This window comes from Cryptomeria japonica, chromosome 6 (genome assembly GCF_030272615.1).
Source record: "Cryptomeria japonica chromosome 6, Sugi_1.0, whole genome shotgun sequence".
NCBI lineage: Eukaryota > Viridiplantae > Streptophyta > Pinopsida > Cupressales > Cupressaceae > Cryptomeria > Cryptomeria japonica.
In genome coordinates, this window is record NC_081410.1 from 276681499 (window position 1) to 276704505 (window position 23007).

Below are 23007 nucleotides of genomic sequence, written 5' to 3' on the forward strand. Positions count from 1 at the left end.
ATTCATCCCAAAAATTAGCATATTTCCCATCCTCCAAGCTCTAAGAGATATGATCTATGATAATTGGTCTACATGAGATAATGAATTTCCAAATTGTTGATCCCCTCGATGGATTTTGAATGGTTAGAATTCTATTCCTCACTTGATTATCAAGATATTTTGCACTCAAAATTTGTACCCATAGATGCTCTGGATTACTATACATAACTCATATTAATTTCACACCCATGACTTCATTCATCAATTGTCAATTTCTCAGTCCCACCCACCTGTTTATTTCAGTTTACAAATGTTGTCCCATGCCAATAAAGGAATCTTATCTTGCTCCTAGTTACCATTCCAAAAAATCTTTCTCATTCTTTATTGAATAACTTTGATGATATTTGACAAAATTCTACTGCATGTCATAGAAAAAATAGGGATGACTTAGATCATATTTTTTAACATAAAAATTCTCTTAGCCGGAGTAAGCCATCTACTTTTCCACCCCTCTAGTTTGTTGGGACAACTATCTACCAAGTGTTTCCACAAAGAAGATTTGGAGGCTCCACCAAATAATGGAATACCCAGTATTTCCCAAGGACCTAGGTTTTATAGCCAAGATTTTTGCAATATCCCATTGTTTCTGCACTCCAATATTGAAAAAGTAATTATGGTTTATGCTAATTAATTATGTACCCTAAAGCATAACTATAAGGATCTAGTGTTGCCTTAATACACCCAAACTACCTCAAATAAGCTTATCCCATAAAAAGAGTGGCATCTACAAATTGAAGGTGGAAAATTGTCACCACATTTTTGGCTACTTTAACCCCATGCCATAGTCGACTCTTCCTTTTTTTAGCAATAAGGTGCCTAAGATCTTCTGTTATAATTATAAATAAAAAAGTTGATAGTGGATCTCCTTGTTTGAACCCCTTGTAGAATGAAAGAAACCATGTGGGCTTCCATTGACTAAAATTGAGAACTAAGAATTGTTAATATAGCCATGCACCTAATCCAACCATGCCTGAGAAAATCCAAACCTCCTCAACACCTCTATCAATAAGCCCGTGTTCACCTAATCATATGCCTTTTTTATAACTAATTTGACAAACATTTGCTCTATCTTTGATGCCCTGATAGAATGTATTACTTCATGCGCTATAATAATACCCTCGACAATTGACTTGTTAGGGGTAAATCCACTTTTCTTCTCACAAATAATGTAAGGGAGAACCTTTTTTAACCTATTAGCTATCACTTTTGAGATAATATTTAGATGGTGTTACATAAATAAATTGGTTTAAAGTCCTCAAAAGGTTCTACTTTCTCTTTTTTGAATTAGGGCAATCAAATTATTATTAAGATCCCTTAGGATTGCCCCGATCCATCCTGGACTCTTCAACCACCTCCCACATATATTATTTAAAATGTACCATAATATTTGAAAAAGATATTATAGAAAAAACATTTGGGCCTAGATCCCTCTCTTCCCCCACTGAAAACAAAGCATCTTTCACTTCCTCCATAGTCACTTTAGCACACAACATATTATTTTGATCCAAAGAAACCTGAGTTGGGATAATGTTTAAAATGTCAGCCTGTTGCAAGGCTTGATTCCCATCCTCATTGGGCAACAATCTCTAGAAATAAGATACCACTTCCTTGTTAATATCCTCCTTAACCTCTTTCTAGTTCCTAGTTGAAACTTTAATTAAGTGAATTCGAGTCAAAGACCTCTTCACCTTAACAAAATTATGAAAAAACTTCATGTTCTGATCTTCATCCTTTAAGAAACATTCTCTCAACTTCTGACACCAAAAAATTTCCTCTATCTTCAACACCTCTGAATACTTGGCATTAAGAGCCTTTTCTTCCTCAAAATCAGCAAGTCCACCATACTATTGTAGAAGATTCTACTTTGGAGCACTTACATGTTTTCTTTAATTTGGAAGTTTTCTACAAAAATATCCTTAAAATGAACCCGATTTCACTCCTTTAATTTGATCTTTGAATATTGAAGTTTCTTGGTAAAAATAAAAGATTTCTTACCTTTCCACTTAGGAGAGTTCCTCCACCACTCCAAAATGAGATCACCAAATTCATCAGCTCTAAACCACATACGCTCAAACTTGAATGGGCATTTGATTGGCACCGAATCCTTCTTAAGAAGAAGTGAGATAGAAAAGTGATCAGAACCCAAGCAAGGGAGGATACAAACCTAAAAAATGAATAGATTCATAGGCCATTTCCCAAACATGAGAAATCAATCTGAATTTTTTGCAATGTTACAACTCCCTAGCCTTTGATTATTCCAAATGAAATACAATTCTTAAATTTACTTCAAATAAGCCATTTTCAGTCATAAAATCCTAAAAATCCCTCTTCACAACTCCCAAATCAGCCCTACTCCCTTTCTTGTCACCAACTTCAAGAGTGGCATTAAAATCCCCACCAATTAAACAAATATGATCCACTAAATCTTTTAGGATTGTAGAAAGACTTTTCCACAACACTCTTTTATAATTTAGATCAAAAGGACCATAAACATTTAGGGCAAAAAAGCAACATTAAAGAAATATGGGTTTAGCTTAACAAGTTGCCAATGTTGTTCTTGTAAAATCAGTTCACACTGAACCAAACTTAGGTTCCATAAGACTCCCATTCCCCCCGAGGATCCATTACCTCCATAAAATATCCCTTTCAAAGTTTCCATCCCTTCCAAAGTTTCCATCCCTTTAATAGATATTCAATCTCCCTCTTACCCGATTTGGTTTGTTGAAGGAAAATTACATTTGGTCTCGTATGATTAAAACACGGTGTAATGGTATAACTTTGGAATTAGGGTGTAAACAAATAAAACCACTAACTGGCCAAATTAACCATACATTGAAAGAAGGGGGTAAAACCAATAGATCTAGCCACAATTTTATTAGAAAAAGGGTTGAGAATATTGATTAGATTTACCATTTTTTGTGGTGGGGGTTTGTCTCTTTCTTTCTAAGTTGAATCTATAATGTAATTGTGAAATTAGGGTAAAATGAGGGATTATTGAAGTGATTTGATAGAAATAATAAGTTATAAATGTCCTAGAGAGTCACTAGTTGAGAGCTAAGAAAAGTAAGATGTTTCAAATCTATTCTCAGAAGTTCAGCTTGATTTTTTGGTACCAGGTAGCATAGATCCTCCCTGGTCCTCGAAATTTTCCACCATTGAAAGCTGACTTATTCATCACTGTTGACTCTTCCAGATTTCTTGAGTATAACTCTGCACCTATTTCCTGCACATAGAAAGAAAGGGAAAGATGTTAGGGATAGGGATTTGCCTTAGGTAAAACCCTGATTTTGGAAATAACCATGAATGAAATAATGCAAATAGAGAAATAAATATTAATGAGATATACCTCAGATCTGCAATTGTTGATGATGATGCAATGATATTTTAATGTAATCACAAATGCTGAATGTAATGGCATGACAAACACATGGACATGAAAAACCCTAATCACACACTTATACTTGTATGAAGATTGATGTAACTTTGCCCCACAATGCTCGAAAGGTGAATATGCAACCTCAAATCTCTAAAAAAAATTGATGATGAATACTTCACAGATGCATGAATGATATGGATGTAGTCTTAGATGTAAATTGGATTGATAAGATGCCTTTATATAGGCTTCCCTAGGTAAATTACCAATTAGGTCAACCTCTAATGATCATGTGTATCCCCATGAATCAAAGGCTATTAGAGAGATATACCACCTATCCCATTTCAAATTAGGGTCCATTTAAGAGGGCCTAGGGCATTTTGGGGCACCCTGGTCCATACCAAGATGTCCCTTACCCTGGTACTTCTACAAATAGGACTAGAACAAGCACCCATGGGGGAGGGTATTCCATAGTAGGACCCACCAAAGGGTGTACATGACATAAAAGTTGGACAATAGGACCTGAACAAACCTAGAGAGAGGATGAGGATAGAACATGCTAAAGTAGGAGCATAAACATGAGGTGTAAATTGGACTGGTGACAATTTACAATGCTACATTTAGCCCCCACTTTAAGGGGAGTATGAGTCTATGCAAATACTCATGGAAAAATAGAAAGATGAGAGAGAGGAGGATCATTTAGGAGTGAGATCACAAAGAGATAAGACGTCACTAATTTCAAGGAACCAAGCACCCAATATTAGGATCTTAACTCACATAATCTCATGCAAGGACACACACAACAAGACAAAGACAAAAAAGGCAAACAAAGACAAAAGACACACACCACAAAAAGGTTCTAAGTCAACTAGTTGAAGACCCCAATAATCAAATTGTCTCAGCTGCTAATATCACTCTCAGAATGCCATCACAAGGACACAAGCGATCACATAAAAAGAGAATGCATCAAATGATGAACCATGTTCCGCCAATAGAAAAGCTATGAGATAATGGGGAAGAGAAAAGAGAGAGGACATGGATGCCATGACCTAGCTATGTTTTGCTAGGTGATCCAAGTTGGAGAGGAGAGTTGGAATAGTCTAGTTGTGTTTTGCTAGTTTCACTCATCCTGCTGCATATTATTGTCTAGTTTCAGGAGTTAAGAATCTCGTATAAGACTTTGTTTTGTCTTATTTTAAGCATGTGACAACTTGTATAAGACATGAAATAAAGAATTCAAATGTTTCTGGTTTCAAGTATGAAGCATCTCGTATAAGAAAATGTTTTGTTTGGTTTCGGTTCTGAACACCCTGTATAAGACAAATATATGCCTAGTTTTGGAAACATCTCGTGTAAGACTTTATTTTGTCTCATTTCAACAATGTGTACCCCATATAAGACATATATAAGTGTTGTGTCTAGTTTCAGGCATGAAGCATCTTGTGTAAGACTTTTTTTTGTCTAGTTTCGAGAATGAATGCCTCATGTAAGACATGCAAAAATATATTACAATATGGTACACAAAGGACAATATGGAATGCCCCCTTAAGATGTTAACATAGTCCTATGTTGATGTCTTAAGGAATATAGAAACAAGGATACACACCTTCGACACTAAGGAGATATCATTTTAGACAAGAATGTTCACAAATCCAATCTAAAGAGGCATTAATCTTACAAGCAAAGATAAGATAGTTGAAAAAGTGATATCTTGCAACAACTGTAAAGGGAATCCTTGGAGGGCGAGGGATCTTTGCTCAAAAGACATATACCTCCAAGAGGAGTTTTTTTGAACAAAAATAACATCATCAACCAAAAGAGAGGAAGGAGAACAACAATACATACCTTCCTCCTATTGCTAATTGAAAGGGATTCTTGATAAAGGATGACACAATTTTGGCCTAGAGTGAAGGGTTTGTTTAAAATAGATATACATTGCCAAGCGAAGAAGAGGTTGTAGTCAAGGATACACACCTCTTGCATAAGAGAGAAGAGAAAACAAACAACTTCACACAAGGAATGACATCATATCATAAGAAAACATCACTCAACAAGAGAAAAGTGGATCCTTAGAAAGGATAAGAAAGAGCAATGCCCCCCAAGCATAAGGACAGTGAGAAGGATTACACAACCTCTAAGGAGAGATGCATTCATAAGAGATGTATATTTAAAAAAATGAATAAGCTTTGCCCAAGGAACACACATGTACTCACATGAAGGATAATTCTATACAAGAAAGGACACCGCATTATGAAAAATGTAACACAAAAGAAGGGGTAACCTTCAAAGAAAAAAAGATAATTGAATATATATTGTCTTTTCTCCAAGTGAGGAGACAAGAAAAAGCTATGTTGTTTCCCCAAGATGATTGTTATTGAAAAAGAATCAACACTTAAAGAGACCCAAATGAAGTTAACTACTAGTGTCATAGGGTGAGGAGAAACGTGATAAGGTGAATGGAGTGTTAAGGCACTACCTCTTCACTAAGAATAAGTGCAAGATTGGTTGGAAGAGCTATGCGAGTTTGATCATATTGGTCTTGAACAAATTATTTAAAGGCTTTAAAATTACCAAGAGAATGAGAATAAGAATGATGAAAAAGACAATGTTCATCACCTTCCTTATGCTTATAATTTTGATTTAAGTTAAATGAAAGGAAAGCCAACATTTTTATCATACTTCAATGTCCAAAAGATTTGTGTGGCTTATTTCTCTTGATTATACATACGAGTAGGTCTTGTCTCTTGAGATGTAGGACAAGGGTTGCTAGAAGGAAGATGATTCTCTTATATTATTTTGGTAGTTCCATTATCAATGATTTATTGTATCCCCTTTTGAAAATTAGGACAATCATTGACATGATGATCATGAGTTTGATGATATGAGAAAAAAGGATTGTTTGAGGAAGAAGCACCTTTAGATGGAGGAGAATTTCTATTCTTCCAAGATACTCCTTAAACCTTTGAATTTTAAGAATATCATCCATAGATGAATGATATTGATGTCTTGGACCTTCATTCCTTGTTCATATTTCCCAAGTCCTTGTCCACTATAACCTTGTTTTGAGATTATTTTATAACCATTCCTATAAGAGATTTATAGTTGTGAAGAAGAAGGACTATTATCATGAATTTATTTAAAATTTGTAGTGTAAGGGAACATGGAATGATCAAAGAGAGAATGAGATGAAGAAGGAATATTCTTTGTAGGAAGTTTCTCCTTTCTATCATCATCATTCGTATCCTCTTTGATAGGTTGGGAGGGAATTTCCTTATCATATAAGGCTTCATATTTTCTTAATGTTATATGAGGAGATAGGTCATGAATAAAATTTATAACATCATCTTCCCTACAAATATTTTGATGACTAAGATAAGCTCTAGGAGAATAAGGAGTATCTAAAGGGATTGATAATTTAACCAACATTTTGATCTTTCCTCCCTTGCACTAGAGTATGCCTATGAGAATAAGATGGTGTCATGCTGCTATTCAATGCTTGATATCCATTGGAGAGATCATTGATAGGAGTACTAACTTTTTCCTAATTCACATTAGATACTCTTGGAGAGATACAAGTATTAGCTTTGTTGAGGTCATCTTTAAGATTATCATTGTCTATAAAAGACTTTATGTGATCTACACATGTAATGCATGTTCTTAAAAAAATCATCATAAAGCAACATATAACATGGATAAAAGATTTGAGATATGATTTGCAAGTAGGAAATATCTTTGAAACCCTAAAAATGCAATAAGAAAGAGTACTATGAATGAAAAGAAGTAATATAAAATGAAAAAAGTCATTATCCAAAACATGATTGTGATAAATGTAACTAAAAAGCAATGTAATCATATGTGTGTAGACACTTAAATTTGACTAATCAAGTTAATCAAATTTAAATCCCTTAGCCGATTATGTTTATTAAATAACTCATGTCATTTAATTAAATATAACATCCTGCCCTCTCTGGCCAAATTGATTCAATTAATAAGGCCTTCTCCAATTAATTAATTATATATTTTAATTTATTAATCTCCCCTTTCCTCCTAATCCTTGAATTAATTAATCAAATTATTTAATCCCCCTTTTCCTTCCACTTATTCGAATTAATTAAATTAAAATATTCCTTTGAGTCACATGTCTCCTAACCTAAACTACCCTTCTAACCTAGCCTCTAATCTAACCTTTGGGTTCTAACCAACCCTATCCCCTCAACCAACCTTATCCTATCCTACCATAACCTTCCCTCACATGTGTGTGCACACACATGATTCCCTAATTTCCTTAATATTAGGAAATTTGAACCTATTTTGGGTGGCTTCTTCCCAAAATGGACATGTGTCCTTAAGGACACATGTCAAGCCCCTTTGTGACCTTTTTCCCTCTAAGGGACACATGGCCTCCTTTGTTGAGTTGAGTACAAGTGTGGAATCTTATTCCACATGGGATTCTTAAGATTGCCACTTTTCCTCCTTAAGGACAAGTGTTGCATTTTTCCAATCCCTTCCTCTCCTCCCAACTCCTATTTAATCCCCCCTCTTTTTTCAAGAAAATACTCCACTTTTAATACAACCACACCATTACAATGCAACAATTTATCCACTCTTAGAATATCTATATCATAAACATGCCAAAATTCATCCATGTTATTGCAACCATACCCCCATAATGCATCATTTACATCCCATCCTCTCATCCATCTTTTCATGCTTTTAAATCTCATCTTCACATCACACATCATGGAACAATATCGAGCACTCATCGCACCAATGAGCACACATCCAACCATAGGATAATCAAATCAAGGAGTCAAATGAAGTTTTGCATCTTGTTTTATGTCAATTATGCTTCTTTTGCTTTCTTTCTAACATCTCAATCTTGAGGTGTTTGAGCTAATTGTGTTTATTCGGTTGTGATCGTAGGCATTTCAATATTTCATATTCGTGCATGATTTCCTTCACACAATGGGAAATAGAAACCAAATTAGATTTAGTAATTTCCATTATGTTTGCACCTAAAATCAAACCTGAAAAATACAAGCGAAAATTATGCAACCCACAAGCCAAAATTAGCAAAATAAACTAGGATTTTTATGAAATTAACCAATAAATTTATGTAATTATGATCTATGAGTAATTTTTTTTTTTTTAAATGCTTAAAAATCAGATCCAAGACCACAAATTAGAAATAAGCATGCAAGGAGTCAGGTTCACCAAAATATAATGGTGTAAATTTGGAATTAGGGTTTCAACAAATAAAGCCACTAACTAGCCAGATTAGCCATACATTGAAAGAAAGGGGTAAATCCAATATATCTAGCCACAATTTGATTAGAAAAAGGGCTAAGAATACTAATCAGATTTACCATTTTTTGTGGTGGGGGTTGGTCTCATTCTTTTTAAGCTGAATTTGTAATGTAATTGTGAAATTAGGGTAGAACAAGGGATTATTGAAGTGATCTAACAAAAATAGTAAGCTACACATGTCCCATAGAGTCACCAATTGAGATATGAGCAAAATAAGATGATAAGAACCCGTTCTCAGAAGTTCAACCAGATTTTTTGAGAATAGGTAGCATAGATCCGCCCCAGTCCTCTAATTTTTTTGTCTTTGAAAGTTGACTTGTTCATCATTGTTGACTTTGTCATATTTCTCTAGTACAGCTCCACACCTATTTCTTGCACATAGAAAGAAAGGGGAAAATGTTGGGGATAGGGGTTTGCCTTAGGTCAAATCTTGATTGGAATTAACAATGAATGAAATAATGCAAATACTAAAAAAACTATTAAGGAGATATACCTTAGATTTACAATTGTTGATGATGATGCAATGCTCTTTTAATGTAATCACAAATGAAGATCGATGCAAATTTTCTCCACAATGCTTGAATGATGAATATGCAGCCTTGAATCTAGAAAAATGCTTGATGATGAATACTTCACGGACACACAGATGATATGGATGGAGTCTTAGATCTAAAATGAATTAATAAGATACCTTTCTATACGGTTCCCTAGGTAAATTACCGATTAGGCCCACCTCCAATGGTCATGTGTAGCCTCGAAAATCAAATGCTATCAAGGAGATATAACACTTACCCCATTTCAAATTGGGGCCCCTTTGAGAGGGACTAGGGTGATGGAGTTTTAGATCTAAAATGAATTGATAAGATGCTTTTCTACAGTGTTCCTTAAGTAAATCACTAATTAGGCCGACCTCCGACGGTCATGTATAGTCTCAAGAATCAAATGTTATCAGGGAGATGTAGCACCTACCCCATTTTAAATTGGGGCCCCTTTCAGAGGGACCATGGAGTTTTGGGGTGCCCTGGTCTAGACTAAGATGTCGCACGCCCTAGTCCTACTACAAATAGGACCAAAATAAGCAGCCAGGGGGGTGGTTATCCCATAGTAGGACCCACCAAAGGGTGTACATGACATCAAAGTTGGACAATAGGGCTTGAACGGACCTAGAGAGAGGATGAGGGTAAGACACACTAAAGTGGGAGCACAAACATAAGGTGTAAATTAGACCAATAACAATTTACAATGCTACACATGACTTGATCAAACGTCTCTTATTAGAGACATTGCAACCCTTAACATTCCAAGTTAATATTTTCATGGCTCCCTAGGAAAGGTCATGCCCTTCCAAGATCTGAGCTTACACTACCCCTTTGCACTCTCATCCATTTCCAAATTTACCTTGATGAATTTTGGACCTCTCTATTTTTTCTCCCCAATGGTAATTTTTCCTTTCTCAAATAAAGTTTGACATATTATTCTCTTATGAAGAATCCCTTCCTCATCTTGTAAACCAAAAATATCCTCTCCTGTTGAAAAATAGTTATCCACCTCACCTTGGGGTGAATTCACAGTCCTTTCCTCTACTTTTAGGCCTCCGTCTATTGAATAATCCACAAATCATCTAGGGGACACATGAATATCTTTAACGATCAAATATTCTTGAAGCTCTTCAAGACTTGCTGCACTCACTACATTGGGAGCAAGTGACAATATTGGTTCCTAAGAACCTTGCTCCAGAATATGGGAAGAAATTTTAACTGGAGTTGCCACAATTTGTTCAAAGGGACCCTCCATCCCTCCTAACCTTCTATCTTCACGCAAACCCTAAGATCCCTTGATCCACAAAAGGTGAAGCTTCTATCTCTATAAATATCTTTGCCTATTCTGAGGTCTTTAAAGTTTCTCTCTTTCAAAGAACAACTACCTCTATAGACTTTCCCATTGTTAAATTCTCACCAAAATCCTTTCTAATATTAAGATGAATATTTCCCGATTCAAGTCCACAACCCAATCCCTGCTCACAAATAATATCTGTTACCTTTGTTTGAACACTTTGCTCACAAACATTCCTCTCTTTTGCATTACTTGACCCAATCTTAGTAGCCCAATCTTTTCCTCTTGATAAGGCATTCAAATTATTAAAATTACAGTCGTGTTCCAACTCCTTGGCCTTCATATCTTTAAAACAATCTTCTGTTGCATGCCATGTACCCTTGCACTTTTTAAAATTATCCATAATTTCTTCAACCTCTATTTGTTTGACCCAAACCCCTTCAATAGTGAAAAGTTTGAGGATTTTAGGCAAAGGTGGGTGAGGTCTCCAATAAATACAAATTCTAGCGTAGATGCTAAAATCCTTTTTTTTCAACCACTTCATCTGCACAGATAAACCTTCTTGACTTATTACGAATAAACTTCAAGGTTTCAGGATCCTAGTACTCATTTAGCAACTTATACAATCAGATCCAGACTGGAATCTCTTCTATGTTAGCCTTTAATGGATCAAAATTTTGGGACCACTCCCAAATGTAAAAAGCCATACCTCCCATCATGAATGGACCATTATTAAGAACTCTGAGGCATTTATGCAAACAACTAGGTAGAACCCTTTTGGGAGAGTGTTCAGAATAAAATGTTTCCCCCAATGCTCATCACACAATTTGCAAGCCATCCATTCCCCATCCCATTTCATGAAAAAGGTTCTCTCCTTCAACATTACAACTGCCTCTTTCCATTCTTTATTTTCAATGCGTAAAGATAAAATACAACTAGGAGAGGTGTCAATACTAACCTTTTCCATCCTTTTTTGTTCACCACCCCCTTTGGGCCTCCAAAACTTGTGCTCAATATCCTTGAAGTTACAAGGAGGGTCAATGTTCATCCCCTTGAAGCCCCTTTTGTCCACCTTTTGTCCTATAGATTTTTCCATCCACCTTGCCTCTTAAATTGTTTTTTTCTAAAACCTCTTGGTTTGCCCATGGTTTGTATCCTCCCAAGCCCTCCCCAAGGGATGCTAAGCTTTGTTGTGATAGCCCGAACGCCTTGTTTGACCCAAAATCCATGCTCAATCCGGCCTCTGCAAAACCCTATCCATCCTCCTCACAAAGCCATCATTGTATTTGATTGTAATCTACATATTATTATAGTATAATTTTATAAATTTTCTAATAAATTTATTATTACAAAATAATTTTAAAATTAATTAGATCTATAAAAAAATTAATTATTATTTTTAATTCTATGATATTTTTAAAAATAACATTTAAATATATAGTTTCTAAAATAACAACAAATAATATAATATAATATGAAGGTTTAAATATATCTATTTTTAATTGTGAATAATAATTTTTCTCTAATTTTTGACAAAAAATAGAATAAAAAATAAGAATAATTTTTCTTCATCTAGTAAAGAAGACAAACTTTAATATTATAATTATTCTTTTTAATATTGTTATTATTCATTATATTATTATTATTACATTATTGTTTTTGATTAGGGGAAAAGTAGGTTTTGAGGGGACCCGAAACCCCATACAACAGGTTTTGGAGGGACCTGAAACCCAATAGATTTTATCGGGATCTAGAACCCAACAAAGGAGGCTACTAAAAGAAATAAACAATGAAAAACCACAACCAAAATCCAACAAAGATGACTAAAACCAGCAACAACCAGCATAGTCACGCCACACCCAACAAAGCTACAGCTCCAAACTATAGCACAAAAGATTAATAATTGAGGGTATAACAAGCACCCTCAACCAACTATCAGGGTTTTGAAAGGTACCCCTAACCTTCAATAACAACACCAGATTACAATAGATATTCATACAATCTGAATCTGAACAGTAGGGGTTTTGAAAGGCTCCCTCAACCTTCAAACTGGGTTTTAAAATGGAACCCAAAACCAGCAACCAGGGGTTTTTCTAGGAACCCTAAACCTTAAATAATGAGCTCAGAACACCAGACACAAGATTTTACCCAAACCAAAGACAACAGAAAGACCGATTGGGCCCTTTAAAACTAATAGCAGCTGGCCTTCCTGTGGGATAAACCAGGAACCCACCACTAGAAAAGGGGGAATAAAGACCCCAAAAACTAGATGGAAGGAGGCCAAACCAAGAAACAACAAAAAGGAACTAGTCCAGGAGACAAGCTGGGATTCTGGGAAAAGAAACTTCTAGACCCACCCAAGGAGACACCTTTGAGAGAAGAAACATGCATCCATAGCCAACAACAAGAGGAGCACCAAAAGTAAAAAATCCCATTTTTAATTTATATATTATGGTAATATATTGTTAAATTTTCAATAACATTTAATTTATATATTATAATTATATATTATGGTAATATATTGTTAAATAAATTGATAAATATGTTGGCCATCTGGTGGAATTGATTATGTGTTGCATTGATGTTTTGTCATTGATGCCAACACTAGCTATTTGGATGCTTTATCGACACCCTTCTGGTCCCGATAGGTTGAGTGGTTTCTAGTTAACTTGGATCCGACATGATCCAGTAGGCTCCGGTATAGTTTGGTGATGGAATTGGCTTGTTCATGATACTCTTACTCACATTTGGTCAGTTGGTTTTTGGTTTGGTGATCAGATGCTATCTTGCGTGCTTAGAAGCTTAATTTCTCATTCCGGCGAGGGTTTCACCGGCAGAGCATTTGGTAGAGATCTTTGACGAATTGCATAAGTGGTGTTGATGCAGCTTTTGGTGGAGTTTCGGGATGCTGTTGGTGATCATGTTCGAGACTTGGCAGATGGAGATCATTGCTGTAGCGTGTGGACCTATATTAGGTCCCGGTTGATCTAGGTTATGGACGAACTTTAATGTAACGTGTGGATAAGACCTATTGATGTATTTCTAGGATGTCTTATGTGTTGATATTATTTGTTTTGTCTAAGGCCGACATGGTTTGTAATAATGTAATTGGCTTATTGTCTGGTGGTAGACCTGATTGTTTATGGTTGAGGGTTTGTATATATAGATGTAAGATCTCATTGTAGATCATCATGGTTAATGTTAGAGGTCCTGGTCAAGGAATGTAATGTGCGAATAATGTAATATCATTCAAGCAGAGGAGTTGGGCGATCATTGGAGATCGAATTGGGTATATGTAAGAGGATTTGGTCCTCTGGTATTGAGCTTAATCGGAACTGTACTCAAGCATAGGAGATGCTATCTTTTGTTGTTCAACACTTCTCCGGATTGTAGTCTGGATTTCTATGTAGTCAGTGAGGCTCCTTTTGTGATGAGCAGTGTGCTCTAGGCTGTTGGCCTTCCTGCAAGTGCAGGCCCCTCAATTGTAATTCACATACTTACTATAGAAGTATTATCTGACTGTGGGTAGGCTTCCCACCATGGTTTTTCCCTTTACCGGGATTTCCACATACAAATCTTGGTGTTATATGGATGGCTTTTATTTTGTGATCATTGTTTATGCTTAATTGGTTTAACTGCTATTCCGATATTAATATTTTGGATTTCGGTATTAAAGTTTAAATTGCTAACGGTTCCGGTAATCCGTGACAACTGATTTACTTCCCCCCCCCCCCTTCTCAGTTGTCTTTTAGTTATTTGAACTGTCTAACAAAATATATAATCAAATACATAATAGCCATAAATTAAATACATCTTCAAATATATTATTAAATAAATTATTAAACATATAATTAAATATATACAAATTATATAATTTATAATTAATTATATAGTATACATAATTAACATTAAATATTTATAACAAAATTAAATTTATGTATATTAAATTAGCATTATTAGAAAAAAAACAAAACTAATTAACATAAATTTCTAACCCTTATTTAATTCCACAATTTAACATTAAACATTAAAAAATCTATGTCACCTATATCAAAAAAGTATCAAAAAAATTTCATTTGTGTTGGATTAAGTTTAGGGCAAGGTTTATTTTTATTTACAACAAGGAAAAGTGATATTTCCTTATATGAGTGTAGGTATTGAGGAACATAAGTTACAAATGGCAAATGCACTTAAATCTTAGCAAAAGTTTTAATAATGATGGTTATTTAATTGGCACATTGTCCATTTGTGTGGGGAGAACAAGAAAATAGGAGGGCACTGCTTTCTTTTACCCTGAGGACTTGAATGAAAAAAAAATAAAAAATAAACAAAATGTTAAAAGTGAAAACAAGTGGAGGAGACTTTTTTGGCATGAGACACCAAACTTCTAGTGGGAGCTTCCTCCCATATAATAGCCTATCGGCTAATTATGTCATGCAATGATCTTTATTTTTTAGTTGGTTTAACTATGGGAAGTGTACACTTGAAGACAAGTCACAAGTTGAGCTCTACATGCTTAAGGTATGTAGGTTTCATTTTGTGATGCTCCCTTATAGATGAACCTAGATACATTATATTTGGTGCTACCTTGAGACAATTTACTAGATTTAGATGAAATGGACATTTGGTTTATGACAAAGTCTTTATTTTGGTACATTACATGAGCATAGTGGTCTAATTATAGTCTTGAATCACTTTAATGCCCCTAAATCACTCCAATGCCTTCCAATAATTCTAGGCCGATTGATTTGTGCTTGTGTTTTTATTTGTATCCAATTCTGTCTAGTAGTGTAATATCCTCTTAGTGTTTTGATAGGTGATTGGTTATAGGGTAAATCAATCTAGTCCATATCATGACATTTGGTACTTATATCACATTCAGATGGAGAAAAAATCAATTTTAGTGACATGTGTGCCAATAGTTGTTTACATAATTGGTTACATGCATTTTCTTAGGGTTACATTATAAGTGTGAATTGAAAATTGTATGGTGGCCTATTGATTTCATATAGTGATCACCTCTTTCTTCAATTTATTTCAATGTTGTTATATTTAAGGTCCATAGCATTAAACTTCTCCTAACCCATTTATAAACGCATAGTTCTAAACTTGGTCTCTTTTATAATATAGAACATAGAGTTTGATAGTTGAGTCTCATGATTTCAAGGATTTGGTAATGAGTGTGTTAGGCATTAGTTAGAAAAATGGCTTGATATTATTTGTTGTTTCAGGTATTATTTAGGCCTAATATCTACCATTATTATTTCATTAAATTCGAAGGTCATTAATGATACAATGTCAATGATTGAGAGTTAACAATTTCTATGATGTTAATCTATTCTTATTACATGATCAACTAAGACATTAATTGTTATCATAGGTCAAATTTGAATTAATAATTATATTGAATTAGTTGATGAATTTGTAGATTAAATTATGTGATCTTTATTATTTATTATCATTTCTACTATCTATAATTTATAAAATTATATGCTTTATGAGAATGCCTTGGTTATTAAACCAATTAGTTACTAATATTACTTTCGTAACATTTATGTCAAACTCTACTTATCCTTTAATTGAATTGTTAAGATAAATTATTGTTATTACAATTTTATAGAAATAATTTGATGTGCGTTTACATCGATATATCAAATATTTATTGTAACACTTTAATATTTATTTACATCAATTACAATAATGATTTGATGATTCATTCACATTGGTGTAGTGAATATTTTGAAAATATATATTCATCATTATTGAAGAATCATAAAATTGTTCTTGTATGTCAAAGAGTTCAATTTCATGTCTCCACTGATTCCTTCACAAAATTAGGGAGTAGCACAAAATTTAATGATAACAATTTTATAAGTAGATATGGGAGGTGTAACCTCATAGATGGTGATATTACTAAATCCTAACTATGCATAACTTGTCATTTTGAACTAGCACATTTTAGGATTTCCTTACGCCTCCACCCTTGAAAAAACACAGTTACTTACTTTAGTGATTCATTGGATGGTTTTTTTTCTAAGGAGCCGTCTAGATGAGATTTGCATTAAATTATACAAAACTTGACATTTATTGCATCTAGGGAATACCAATCAAGAGTGATAGGCACCCAACCATGTTGGCATTGTATTGTCATTGATGTCAACTAGTAACTATGTCAACCGATATGCAAGATGTTGTTACCGACATTGGAGATTGTTGGCATGTTAATGTCAACTGGCATGATGTCAACCGGTAAGCAAGCAAACCTGGTAAGTGTGGGCCGAGATAGCATGTCCTAACCGACAGAGCAGAGAAGTGCATGATATGAAGGTTAACCAGTTAGTGTATACCGGTAGCATGTTCGGTCGGTGACTGAGTTTGAACTGACATAATCAAGTGAGTTGGATGCGGACAAAGATGTCACGTGGACTCTAGGTGGCGTACACGCAGTGGTAGGTGAATGGTGTGTCAACAAGGTAGTTATTGACTTTGTCGGTATTAAATATCGACTGTGAAAAATCATGGATCGGTTGCAGAGGATTGCGGCTCAAAGCAGATCGAAGGGCAGAGATTTAATTCTTTGACATTATGATCAAAGTAGGACATCTGATCATCTTGTTGATTTGGAGAAGGAAACTGCTAGATCATTTATTGTGATTGACAAAATAAAGACCGATGAACAAGGTCTAGTTTGCTAAATATAGTAAACATTTACAGGAAGAATAAAAAAGGATAGAGCTTTTTGCTGAACTGTTGCAGGTTGTCAATTCAAGAAGATGAGATCTGATTTGATATGGATCACAGTCGGTGAAGAAAACCCTAGGTGCGTAAAGTTTGAGTTTTGTGTTGGTAGGAAAACATGTATATAAATATGCAGATCAAAGACTTAAGAAATTAGATAGTATGTTGTATGAGTGATGAGAAAGTGTGATTCTGCCAGGTTGATCAGTCTGAGAGTTGATATCAAAATCTTGAAGTGACTGAGTGCTAGTTGAATAACTAGTAAGGAAGGTTTAACCGATTGACAGTTACAAAGTATAACAGTTTATCTAACTGGCAGTGTCTGAACTGGTAAGATAGCAATAGAGACTAAAGGAGAGCAGATAGAGTGTGAGAGGAGATCTGCCAAGGCAGAAACTAAGTTAAAAAGATTCAGACAGAGTGAATAGAGAACTGATAGAGAAGAGAAGCAATGTAACCGAAAAGAGTTCAACCGACAGAGTGAATAGTTTCGAGGTGTTACAAAACCCCTTTGTAACTAGGTGTTTATCATTGTATTGATTTTATATCTCATTGTATTTTACTGAGTGGGTGCTTAGTGTAGGGGTTGGTGCTCCTTGGGTTGGTGCCCTAAACATTGTAAAATTGTTATTTCATTGTGAGGTTGGATTGGAGCAATAGATCTCCAACAACATTTCTCATTGATGTTTTCCCCACATTGGGTTTTCCTCATAAATCTGGTGTTATGTGATGTGCTCTTGTGTGTAGTTTCTTGTTAGTGTTTCCATTATCCTACCGGTTGCATGCATTATTTGAAATTGTTTATAATCACTGATTCATCCCCCCTCTCAGCGATATCTTGTGTTCTACAATTGGTATCAGAGCCTTAGGTTCCCGGTTGGTCAAAGCTTTCTTTAGCTCGGGTAGATTCTGGTTTAAGAACACAGTATGAAAACTAAGAAAGAGTATGAAAACAATGCTAAGGCCAAGCATGCTATTCTCAGTGGTTTGTCTAATAATGAATTCGTTAAGGTTATGCACTGCTCATCTGCCAAGGAAACTTGGGATAAGTTGAAGAGATTGTTTGAAGGAGATGTCAAGGTCAAGGAGGCTAAACTGCAAAAACTAAGGGGTCAGCTTGAAGGCTTCAAGATGAAAGATGAAGAGAAGATTTTTGATTATCTTCAATAAATTGATGAAATAGTGAACATTATTAGAACACTATTAGCTGATGAAGTCATTGTCAAAAAGGTACTTAGATCTCTCACATCTAAGTACGATACAAAGGTCTCTACAATGGAAGAAGCCAAGGATCTGAAAACCTTTTCAATGGATGAGTTATTTGGGTCTCTAACCGCTTATGAGATGAGAACAACCGGTGAAGGAACTTCAAAGAAAGAGGCTGCTTTCAACTCTATAAAAAAGGGTAAGGAAGAAATTACTCATGGAGAATCTAGTGAAGACTCAGATACAGTAGTAGCAAACTTTGTAAGGAAGCTTATAAGAGGATCCAGTAAATACAAAGGACAATTACCTCTCAAATGTTTTAACTATTGTAAAATGGACACTTTTCTTCAAAATATCCCTATGGTGAGAATGCTGGAGAGGAGAAACAAAGCACCAACAGACCTTCGGGTATGGATAAAAGGAAGAAAGCCTACCGACAAGAAAGAAGAAGCTACCGAAAGTAGAACAATCTGTATGCTTTTGAAGATGATGCCACAGATGAAGAAAGTGCCTCAAAAAATGACTATTGTGAGGATGAAAGAGAAACTAATCTCTTTATGGCACTAGATGAACCAGTTGATGAAGCTAATGAAGATGAAGACATTGAAGTTGAAGTGGACTTCAAAGGTAAGTTCATAAGTACTCTCGAGGAGTTGAGTAAAACAAGAAGAGAACTGAAGAAGGTTAAGTATGTTGCCGCAAAAGGGTAATCGTATGGATCTGTGTCACACTTTAGGCTAACAACACCTGTTCTGACTGGAAGGGTGGAACCCTTTCAACCAGACTAACTTGGCGGCCACATAGCGCTCATGTGGCAATGAATTTCTGGTCGGAAACGTTTCTGCCAGAATGCTTCTGGCTAGAACATTTCTGTCCTTTTAATAAGTTCCACTATAAAAACTCAGAAATATTTTGAATAGTTCTGGCCAAAACTGTCTATGTGGAATGCCAAGTGGCAGCCACATTAACAAAAACGACGATTTTCTGAAACTTGTCACTTCTGCAATAAAATTCAATAGGTAAATTAAACTTATTAAAAAAAATAAAAAACCCTTTTGTATAGATCGAAGTCACGATTCTAATCATATAATTTTTATAATGTTTTGATTACATTTAATATATGAAAAATTAAAAATACTATGACTAGGTATTCTTTTGTTCTATAATAGGTGTGTTTGAAAAACAAAAAAAAATATCGAATCACTTCAAAAAATATATGGTTCAATAAAAGAGAGAGTATTCTCCAAAAGGGTATTTTTAGTTTTTTGATTATCATATATTGAATAGACAAATTGTGGTGGGAGACAAAAACCGTCAAATTCAGGCATATTTGACTTCCAAATGCTATAACAAAGAAAATATACATCAATTTTTTTTTTCATGCACTATATATATATATATATGTCATCTATAATGGATATCAAAATCTAAAACAAATAAATTGATTTACATTTTTTTTTATGGTGGGAACTAAACCCCCCGATTTTCAGTGTTTTTCAGCAATAAAAAAGTGGACTTTAAAGCTAAAAAAAACATATAAATTATTGACAAAAAAATTTCAAAAAATAGTAGACTTAAACTTCAACAAATTTTACACATTTCATCAGTTTACATCATCTTCAAATTCAAAATGCAAATGACACTTTTATGGCGAGGAAATTGAACAGTTTTTGTTGTGTTAACCTTTTCCTTTGTAAAGGTGTGACATAGGTTTATGCTTTTACCTAGAAGAACAAGATCATTTAAAGAAATCTTTGGAGGAGACCAAGAAAACTATTTCTGATCTGAAACTCTAGTTGGAAGAAGCTAAGAGGATATGTGAAGTTACATCCTTCGATTTGATAATGAAGGAGAAGGAGCATCAGAATCTGTAAGAAGAAATTGTAAGGCTCAGAAAGGAGCTTGAAAAGAGCATGAATGAATTGAAGATGAGAAACAAATATGAGAGCAACACTGAAGCCTTGAACAAGATGTTGAGTAATTAGAAGCACTCAAAAGATACCAAGGGTATAAGTTTTGAAGAAGGACAAAGTTCCAATCGTAAAGACACATCAGGCAAGGAGATACAGTTTACTTCTTCCAGTGAAAGTAAATAAAAACAAACCTTTACTGTCAGCAAAGCTACCAAGAAAAATACCTATGTTGAAGCCGCAAGAAATTACATTGTGAACTAGAATGCTCAAAACTTGAACCAGAAGGCTCACTCACTATACCGGAATGTAGATCCTAAAGGGAAGACCAAGGTTGATAATGAAGGGTTCACTAGAGTCTATGACGTGAGAAGAAGACATCGGGTGAGACAAAGGTTTGCCAGTCCAAAGAGACAAGATTGGTATGTACCCAAATTCTGTGGTTACTATTACCGGTGTAATAAGTTTGGTCATAGAATTGCTGATTGTAGCTTGATGCGTAAGCCCCCTACTAGTTTTGAAAGTAGAAATTTGTTTGCTGCACTCCGAGAGATGAATGCTATTTGTTATCAATGCAATGAGTCTGGTCATAGGAGTTATGATTGTAGGAGAAGTTAGTCGGTATTCTACAATAGTTTTTCAAGTTCATCTTTCAATGTCAATGTGAAATGCTATCATTGTCAAAATGTTGGCCACATTGCAAACTTAGGACATCTAAGCAAAAGAAGTCCGCACCAGATCAGAGATCGGAAGCAAATCTAGAGCAAAAAATTGCAGTAGACAAGAAAAAGGAAGCCAACCCGGTTTGGGTTGAAAAGGATAAGAATAAGGCTGAGTCAAGTCTGATTGTCCAGAATGCCCTGCATGCAGAAAGAATAAATTTATGGGTAGTTGATAGTGGCTGTTCCAATCACATGACCAGAGACAAAAAAAAGTTCATCAAGTTTGATGTTTGGAATGAAGATTCAATGAGGTTTGGAGACAACTCTTCCATCAAGATAAAAGGCAAAGGTACTTTGAACATAGATGGCAAATTAAAAGCACATGATGTATACTACATGGAAGGACTAAAAAATTTGCCAAGTGTGAGTAAGATGTGTGATAAAGGATATAAATTCACATTTAACTCTACCGGTTGTTAGATAAGGAAGGAAAGTGCCAGACAGATTGTTGCAGAAGGTAAAAGGACAAATGGAAATGTGTACAATCTAAAGGAATGCTTTGAGTCTCAATGCATGATGGTACAAGTAGATGAGAGCTGGCTGTGGCATAGAAGATTAGGCCATATAAACTTTGATAATATTGTTAAGGTGAGCAAGAAAGGCTATGTGAGACATATACCACCGATCATCAAATCGACAAGCACCTTTTGTGATGAATGTCTAAGAGGTAAGCAGACTAAGGTAACCTTTAAGACCAAATAACATAATACCTCAAGTCCCTTAGAACTTGTGCATAAAGATCTGTGTGGTACAACCAAAGAAAGAGCTTTAGCCGGTGAAAGATACTTCATGCTATTCATTGATGATTTTTCAAGAATGACATGGTCACCTTTCTACATGACAAATCACAAACATATGAGAGGTTTAAAATCTTTTGGAAGAGGATTGAGAAGGAAAGTGGATGCAAGTTGAAGTGTCTAAGATTTGAATGGGGTGGTGAGTTCACATCAAATGAGTTTGTAGACTACTGTGAGAGACATGGAATCAGAAGATAGTATTCAACCACAAGAACACCACAACAAAATGGTGTTGAAGAAAGGAAAAACTGGACTATCAAGGAGATGGCAAAAACTGTGTTGAATGAAGCAAACATACCAGATATGTACTAAAAGGAAGCAATTCATACTGTTGTAGATACACTAAATTGGGTTCAACTGAGAAAAAATAGCAGAATGACACCTTATGAGTCGTGGTATGACCGGAAGCCATCAGTTAAATATTTCAAAGTGTTTGGAAGTAAATGCTCCATCAAGAGAGATGGGGATAGTTTAGGTGGTTTTGATTCTAGGAACGATGAAGGTATTTTCTTGGGTTACTCTACTCACAACAAGGCCTACAAATGCTACAATAGAAGACTGAGAAGAGTCATTGAAAGTGTGCATGTAAGAGTTGATGAAGATTTGCATAAAGGTAATCAAGCTCAAGTAAACCGGTATGATGATTCATATGATGAAGATGAAGTTCTGTCAGAAAGTGAACCGGGAGAAGCACCCAACAAGACCCCTAACAGATATGTGCAGAAAAAACACCTGGAAGAGCAGATTATAGGAAATAAAAGTGACGGTGTACAGACAAGAAGAAGACTTTCCTGAAACAATGAACAAGTGAATTTCTGCCTCATGACTGAAATGGAACCTGACATTCAATGAGGCCAGCAAAAGTGACAAATGGATGGATGCTATGGAAGAAGAGCTGCAACAGATTGAAAAGAACAAGACTTGAGATTTAGTTCCTAGACCAATAGATAAAAATGTCATTGGCACTAAATGGGTCTACCGGAACAAGATGAATGAAGAAGGTAAGATTGTCACGCATAAAGCAAGGTTAGTGTGCAAAGGGTTTTCTCAAGTAGAAGGAATTAATTTTGAAGAAACATTTG